General features: G+C 39.4%; 1 pseudogene; it reads right to left on the reverse strand.

The window, feature by feature from the left end:
* Positions 1 to 273: 273 nt before the first annotated feature.
* Positions 274 to 3,565, reverse strand: LOC138848535 (inducible T-cell costimulator pseudogene; annotated as a pseudogene).
* Between the last annotated feature and the right edge of the window lie 5,136 nt (positions 3,566 to 8,701).

Below are 8,701 nucleotides of genomic sequence, written 5' to 3' on the forward strand. Positions count from 1 at the left end.
CTTTATTCTTGGCCCTGTCCATACTTTAGTGAGAAGGTACTAAAGTCAGACAAAAATCATAGTTATCAGGAAGATTTTCATTAGATTATTTTATCCATGTAATCTTTTCTCTTCTTTAGAAACCCTTCTACAGCTTTACTTGATTTAATATCTCCCTACTTTCTGTTTTTTCCCAGAGCTCAAGTAACGGAATCAAAATCAAGGAGAATTGATTAACCTAAAAACTCTATCAGATTTTTACTAAGTATCTGAATGTTCCTGATAATATTTTTAAAAAAGATTTATTTACTTATTTTAAAGGCAGAGTTACAGAGAGGCAGAGGCAGAGAGAGAGAGAGAGGGAAAGAGAGAGAGAGAGAGAGAAAGAGAGACAGAAAGAGAGAGAGAGAGAGAGAGAGAGGTCTTCCATCCACTGGTTCTCTCCCCAGATGGCTGCAATGGCCAGAGCTGAGCTAATCTGAAGCCAGGATCCAGGAGCTTCTTCCAGGTCTCCTACATGGGTTTAGAGGCTCAGGACTTGAACCAGTTTCTACTGCTTTTCCAGGACATAGCAGAGAGCTGGACTGGAAATGGAGCAGCTGGGACTTGAACCGGAACCCATATGGGATGCTGGCATTGCAGGTGGCGGCTTTATCTGCTACAGCACAGTGCTGGCTGTGCTTTAAAGAAAAAAAATGGCTGCTTTAGAGAAAAAAAAAAGAGTTGTTTTACTGCATTGCTAAAAGTAGGCCTAGACAAAAGGATTCCTTCCCAGTGAGGTCTGTTTGTTGAGTGCATATGAGATGGGCTTTCTATAAAGCTAGTTGCAAGAAGGTGTTTGTTCTGAGAAAGCAGCAGCACCAAGGAAATCTGTGCAAATCCTGCTGGCTTTTAGAGTCACTGGTGCAGAATGAACAAAACATGAGCAGGAGATGGATGTGGTCCAATCAAGTCAAGTACTCTAGTCCAGGAAACAAGGGACTCTCTCACTTTAAGTTGAGGAGACCTGACCAATGTGTGCCATGCCCAGGTGCCTGAGAGTTCTGTCAGTGCAGATATTTTAGCTGTGTTCACTGCTGCTATGAACACATACTCACTATTTGGGTCATGCACACTTGATTGATATTTCTCCTTTGTAAGCCGAAAAATAAATATGCATTCAAAAATGTAGACTACTGCAAAAGCTGCACATCCTATGGGTAACCAGAACTTCACCTGGCAACAGAGCTTGTGATTCCTAAATATGCAAATATTCTCCTCTGAGAATCTCTACTTGAAAAGGAGGAGGGTCAAAAATTGATAGTTTGCAGAAGTAATAGCTGGCATGAGAATTGTCCAAATTATATAGGAAAAAAGAAAATGTTGTTGAATAATTGATATTGACAGAATTTCAGAGCCTTAATGAACACCGTGTTTCCACTCTCCTTTGTCTTCCTGAAGTCACAGAGGACTTATCTCCCTGTCAGCAGCTGCATTTTGAATTGCAGGACAATCTCGGGGTATTTGCATAAAATTTGAACACCTCCATTCTGAAATGTAAACATCTCATACTTGACAGGGTCATTGATGTCTCCTTAAAGCGATTCCAACACAGCCAAGGAAAGGTTCAAGTGTCTGGAGTTCTCTGCTGAAGACCTCACTGCCAAGCCCCATCTTTGGGCTTTAAAAGCTGTGGCAGGGGCCGGCGCTGTGGTATAGTGGGTAAAGCCACCACCTGAGTGCCAGCATCCCATATGGCTGCAGGTTCCAGTCCAGGCTACTCCTCCTCAGATCTGGCTCTCTGCTATGGCCTGCAAAAGCAGTAGAAGATGGCCCATGTGGGAAACCCGAAAGAAGATTCTGGCTCCTCATTTCAGATTGGTGCAACTCTGGCCGTTGTGGTCAAATGGGGAGTTAACCAGTGGATGGAAGACCTCTCTCTCTCTCTCTCTCTTGGACTCTCCTTCTTTCTCTGTGTAACTCTTTCAAGTAAATAAATGAATCTTTAAAAAAAAAAAGCTGTGAAAGACTAGTTACAAATACTGGCAAATTTTCAGATTCCCTTAATTGATACCATCTTTAATTTACATTTACAGAAAAGGTTGTTTTTTAAATGTAATTATAATGAGCTACTTCTCAGCAATTTCCCTTTTATCTCTGTCATTTTATTATTCTTCTGACCAAACTACTGATTTCTTTTCACAGTAATGACAATATATTTTATATCGTAAGGTGTGTATCACTTTTAAACTTTCTTTTTGAATTTAGACATATCACTTATGAGCATCTTTAGTATCTTAGCTGAAGGCAGTACTTACACTGTGAAGCTGAGTCATCAGCTTCCTCAGAGTTCTATAAGTTGTCCTGATGATGTTCATATACAAAATTTTTCAGGGCTATCTTTGTCCAATGTAGTCATTCACAAGTACCAGGTAATATACTTAGTACATTTCTTGATTGTTATGGAACTTTAAATTTCACTTGATTTAAAAGCCAACATATTTTGAGCTAATTCTAATAAGCAGCACAATCTTTGACTTATAATTTTATTGTTTTTTAAAAAATATTTCTTTTTTAATGTATTATAATAGTCTATTTTTCACTAGCTTTCCCATTATCTCATTGTCTGTCTATTATGGCTCCTACTGAATTACTCATTTCTACTCACAGTAATCATTTTATTTCATAAAAATCCAACATGTTTTTATTACTGTCTTTAAGATTACCATCACCTGTATTTTTCTTTAATATCCCAGTGTATTCCAGACCTGCCACTGTGAATTCATGGCCATGTTGGTTAAGTGTTCATTATGAGGTCATGAACTCCATAAAAATTCTATAAGTTGTGCTAGCAACCATCATGCACACATGTTTTCAGAGACATTTTAGACCCACATGATAGGCACTCTTTTCAGGTACTTTTTTAGGCTCTTTTCAGGTTCTTTTTTATATTTCATGAAATTCTAAACTTCCCATTAATATATGAAAGTTTCAATAGAATGAGTTAAAAATCCATCTATTTGAAAGATTTCTCTGATAAGTGTATGATCTTCATTTGATTTACATTTTGTGAAAATTATTTCATTTTCCTTTTTTAAGGTAATTGTTATCATTTCCAGTAATTTCCCTTATATTTGCTTGTCATTCTGCTATTACTTCTAGAAAATAATTGTTACTTACCCTAGTCACAGTGTATTTTCTTTCTTTCTTTCTTTCTTCCTTTCTTTTCTTTTCTTTTCTTTTCTTTTCTTTTCTTTTCTTTTCTTTTCTTTTCTTTTCTTTTCTTTTCTTTTCTTTTTTTTGACAGGCAGAGCGGACAGTGGGAGAGAGAGACAGAGAGAAAGGTTTTCCTTTTGCCATTGGTTCAGCCTCCAATGGCTGCCGTGGCCAGCGCACTGTGTCCAGCACACTGCGTTGATCCGAAGGCAGGAGCCAGGTGCTTCTCCTGGTCTCCCATGGGGTGCAGGGCCCAAGCACTTGGGCCATCCTCCACTGCACTCCTGGGCCATAGCAGAGAGCTGGCCTGGAAGAGGGGCAACCGGGACAGAATCTGGCACCCTGCCCGGGACTAGAACCTGGTGTGCCAGCACCGCAAGGTGGAGGATTAGCCTGTTGAGCCACGGCACCATCCAAGATTCATTTTCAATTATCTTTATATACAGAAGATTGATTTAGTATATATTAAGTAAAGATTTCATATGTTTGCACCCACACAGAAACACACAGTGTAAAATACTGTTTCAGTACTAGTTATAGCATTACTTCACATTGGAACACATTAAGGACAGATCCCACATGAGAAGTAAGTACACAGTGACTCCTGTTGTTGAGTTAACAATTTGACACTCTTGTTTATGGCATCAGTAATTTCCCTAGGTTCTAGTCATGAGTTGCCAAGGCTATGGAAGTCTTTTGAGTTTGCCAACTTCAATCTTATTCCGACAGGGTTGTATTTTGTTTTTAAAGAAACTTTCATTGGCCACAAAATCGCATAAGTTTTTCTGACAATTTTCATGTATACAATTTTCAGAGACTTCTTAGCCAAATTTGGTCATTCTCCCTTTCCAAGTATCATATTTGATGGCAATTATGAATTTTACCAGAACTATGACATATATCTTTGATTTCTGAAAGTGTCAATAGTTTAATTCAAGTTACTGACACTTTTCCTTCATGGTTATAATGGTATTTGATGTGGATTTTTAAATTTTGTGAAAATTTTTATTTATATTCCTTCTTAATATATTGTAATTATTGGTCTCCCGGCAAGATGGCGGAATAGGAAGGGAGCACACTGATAGTCTGGGGAGAGATAGTTTAATAAAAGTGGAGATACTGCAGGTTCAAGGAAGAGTAGGGGAGGCAACAGCAGAAGAAACTCTTCCGGAACGCGTGACTCACAGCGGACCTGCGTGGACAGCGTGGGAGCCCACAGTTTGGGACATCAGCGGCAGACTCAACACACCAGCGCTGGAACGCGAGGTGAGCCGAACCTCAATAACCCGAGACACCGGCAGGCAAGTGGAGAGAGGAGACTAGAGGGAACGACCCCCCCGGGGGGGGGAAGTTCACAAGGCTAACTGGAAGAGAGAGAGAGAGAGAAAAAAAAAAAAAGGGTGACTAGTACGGACACGGGTTTCTCTCTCTCCGCTCACCTCTCAAGGGCGAGCAAGACAAAGAGCAGGCGCCATCTTGGACATACGTCATAAGCAGAGCGACCTCAGGTCTGCACCGGCCCTGAGCCTAGCAGAAAAACCTGACTCTGGGTGGGGCGAATTAACAGGAGATTAGGACCTAGTAAATTTGTGGTGCTACTGAACTGAGACTGTGAAAAAAGAGACGGTGGGGGAGAGAACTCACGGAATTCATGTGAGCACTCTCCAGAGACGCTACAATTCCATAACTTTGGCAACCCAGTGGGAGGCTGAAGGAGAATTTGAGCCCACTCTGAGGGCCGAACAGATTCCCTGTGGGGATCTTGGGAAAGAGCTTCCGATCTCTGGCTCCTGTGGGTATATCATTTGCCTGCTAACTACCTCCAACTTCATTCAGCTGTGCGGAATTACTTCCCTTTTGAATCAAAAAAAAAAAAAAAAAAAGAAAGAGAGAGAGAGAGATTTACCACGCCTAACCTGGGAGTGTCACCTTTGGCACACCAAACAGAGCTCTCAGGCCACACCCATCTCAAGCCCTAAGGCTCCATCAAAAACAGATAGTCCACTTAATCTAGAGTCATAGTATAACAAGAAAAAGCACCACAGTGAAGAAACCAAATATCTCCAATATGCCAAATAACAAACGCAAAAACCGAGGTAATAAAAACAAGGAAGTCACCATGACGCCCTCAAATGAAAAAGACACCCCAATTCAAGATTATGAAGATGATGACATACAAGAAATGCAAGAAGCAGATCTCAAAAAATTGATAAGAACATTAAGAAGTTCTCAAAAACAAATTCTGGAACTACACAAATCCTTAATGGACAAGATAGAAAATCTCTCTCGTGAAAATGAAATATTAAGGAGGAATCAAAATGAAACGAAACAACTAGTACAACAGGAAACTGTGATAGTGACTGAAGTGAAGAATTCAATAGATCAAATGAAAAACACAATAGAGAGCCTTACAAACAGAATGGGTGAAGCAGAAGAGAGAATATCGGACTTAGAAGACAGAGAACAGGAAAGGATACAGTCAGACCAAAGAAAAGAAGAGGAAATTAGAAATCTGAAACATATTGTTGGGAATCTTCAGGATACTATTAAAAATCCCAACATTCGGGTTCTAGGAGTTCCTGAAGGCATGGAGAGGGAGAAAGGATTAGAAGGCCTTTTTAGTGAGATATTAGCAGAAAATTTCCCAGGTTTGGAGAAGGACAGAGAAATCCTAGTACAGGAAGCCCACAGAACCCCTAATAAACACGACCAAAAGAGATCCTCACCACGACACGTTGTAATTAAACTCTCCACAGTGAAACATAAAGAAAAGATCCTAAAATGTGCAAGAGAGAAACGTCAGATTACTCTCAGAGGATCTCCAATCAGACTCACAGCTGACTTCTCATCAGAAACTCTAAAAGCTAGGAGGGAATGGCGAGATATAGCCCAGGTACTAAGAGAGAACAACTGCCAGCCCAGAATATTATATCCTGCAAAGCTATAATTTGTGAATGAAGGTGAAATAAAGACTTTTCATTGCAAACAGAAATTGAAAGAATTTGTTGCCACTCGTCCAGCCCTGCAAAAGATGCTTAAAGATGTGTTACACACAGAAACACAGAAACACGGTCATCAATATGAAAGAAGGTAAAGGAAGGAAACCAAGGAAGGAAACCTCACAGCAAAAGATCACAGGGAATTCAAAGCATATATTAGAACTTATCTTTGGCAAATGGCAGGGCAAAGTTACCACTTATCATTAGTCACTTTGAACGTGAATGGCCTGAACTGTCCAGTTAAAAGACACCAATTGGCTGATTGGGTTAAGGAACAAAACCCATCTATATGCTGCTTACAAGAAACACATCTTTCCAACAAAGATCCATACAGACTGAAAGTTAAAGGCTGGAAAAGATATACCATGCCAACAGAAATGAAAAAAGAGCGGGCGTAGCCATCTTAATATCGGACAACATAAACTTTACCACAAAAACTGTTAATAGAGACAAAGAGGGACACTATATCATGATTAAGGGATCAATTCAACAGGAAGATATAACAATTATCAATGTATATGCACCTAACTACAGGGCACCAGTTTATCTAAAAGATTTATTAACGGACTTAAAGGGAGACTTAGACCCCAATACAGTAGTACTGGGGGACTTCAATACTCCACTCTCAGAAATAGACAGATCATCCGGTCAGAAGATCAACAAGGATACAGTAGATTTAAACGACACTATAGCCCAAATGGATCTAACAGATATATACAGAACTTTCAATCCTACAGCTAAAGATTTTACATTCTTCTCAGCAGTACATGGAAGCTTCTCTAGGATTGACCACATACTAGGCCATAAAGCAAGTCTGAGCAAATTCAAAAGAATTAGAATCATACCATGCAGCTTCTCAGACCATAAAGGAATGAAGTTGTAAATTAGTAACTCAGGAATCCCTAGAGCATACGCAAACACATGGAGATTGAACAACATGCTCCTGAATGAACAATGGGTCATAGAAGAAATCAAAAGAGAAATCAAAAACTTTCTGGAAGTAAATGAGGATAACAGCACAACATACCAAAACTTATGGGACACAGCAAAAGCAGTGTTAAGAGGAAAGTTTATATCAATAGGTGCCTACATCAAGAAATTGGAAAGACACCAAATAGATGAGCTTTCAATTCACCTCAAGGATCTAGAAAACCTACAGCAAATCAGACCCAAATCTAGTAGGAGAAGAGAAATCATTAAAATCAGAGAAGAAATCAACAGGATTGAATCCAAAAAAACATTACAAAAAATCAGCCAAACGAAGAGCTGGTTTTTTGAAAAAATAAACAAAATTGACACCCCATTGGACCAACTAACTAAAAAAAGAAGAGAAAAGACCCAAATCAATAAAATCAGAGATGAAAAAGGAAATGTAACAACAGACACCACAGAAATAAAAAGAATCATCAGAAATTACTACAAGGACTTGTATGCCAGCAAACAGGGAACCCTATCAGAAATGGATAGATTGCTGGACACATGCCATCTACCTAAATTGAACCAGGAAGACATCGAAAACCTAAACAGACCCATAACTGAGACAGAAATTGAAACAGTAATAAAGGCCCTCCCAACAAAGAAAAGCCCAGGACCAGATGGATTCACTGCTGAATTCTACCAGACGTTTAAAGAAGAACTAACTCCAATTCTTCTCAAACTATTCAGAACAATCGAAGAAGAGGGAGTCCTCCCAAATTCTTTCTATGAAGCCAGCATCACCTTAATTCCTAAGCCAGAGAAAGATGCAGCACTGAAAGAGAATTACAGACCAATATCCCTGATGAACATAGATGCAAAAATCCTCAATAAAATTCTCGCCAATAGAATGCAACAACACATCAGAAAGATCATCCACCCAGACCAAGTGGGATTTATCCCTGGTATGCAGGGATGGTTTAATGTGCGCAAGACAATCAATGTGATACACCACATTAACAGACTGCAGAAGAAAAACCATATGATTATCTCAATAGATGCCGAGAAAGCATTTGATAAAATACAACACCCGTTCATGATGAAAACTCTAAGCAAACTGGGTTTGGAAGGAACATTCCTCAATACAATCAAAGCAATCTATGAAAAACCCACAGCCAACATCCTATTGAATGGGGAAAAGTTGGAAGCATTTCCACTGAGATCTGGTACCAGACAGGGATGCCCACTCTCACCACTGCTATTCAATATAGTTCTGGAAGTTCTAGCCAGAGCTATTAGGCAAGAAAAAGTAATTAAAGGGATACAAATTGGGAAGGAAGAACTCAAACTATCCCTCTTTGCAGATGACATGATTCTGTATTTAGGGGACCCAAAGAACTCTACAAAGAGACTATTGGAACTCATAGAAGAGTTTGGCAAAGTAGCAGGGTATAAAATCAATGCACAAAAATCAACAGCCTTTGTATACACAGACAATGCCATGGCTGAGGAAGAACTTCTAAGATCAATCCCATTCACAATAGCTACAAAAACAATCAAATACCTTGGAATAAACTTAACCAAAGACGTTAAAGATCTCTACGATGAAAATT

This window comes from Oryctolagus cuniculus, chromosome 2, assembly GCF_964237555.1.
Source record: "Oryctolagus cuniculus chromosome 2, mOryCun1.1, whole genome shotgun sequence".
NCBI lineage: Eukaryota > Metazoa > Chordata > Mammalia > Lagomorpha > Leporidae > Oryctolagus > Oryctolagus cuniculus.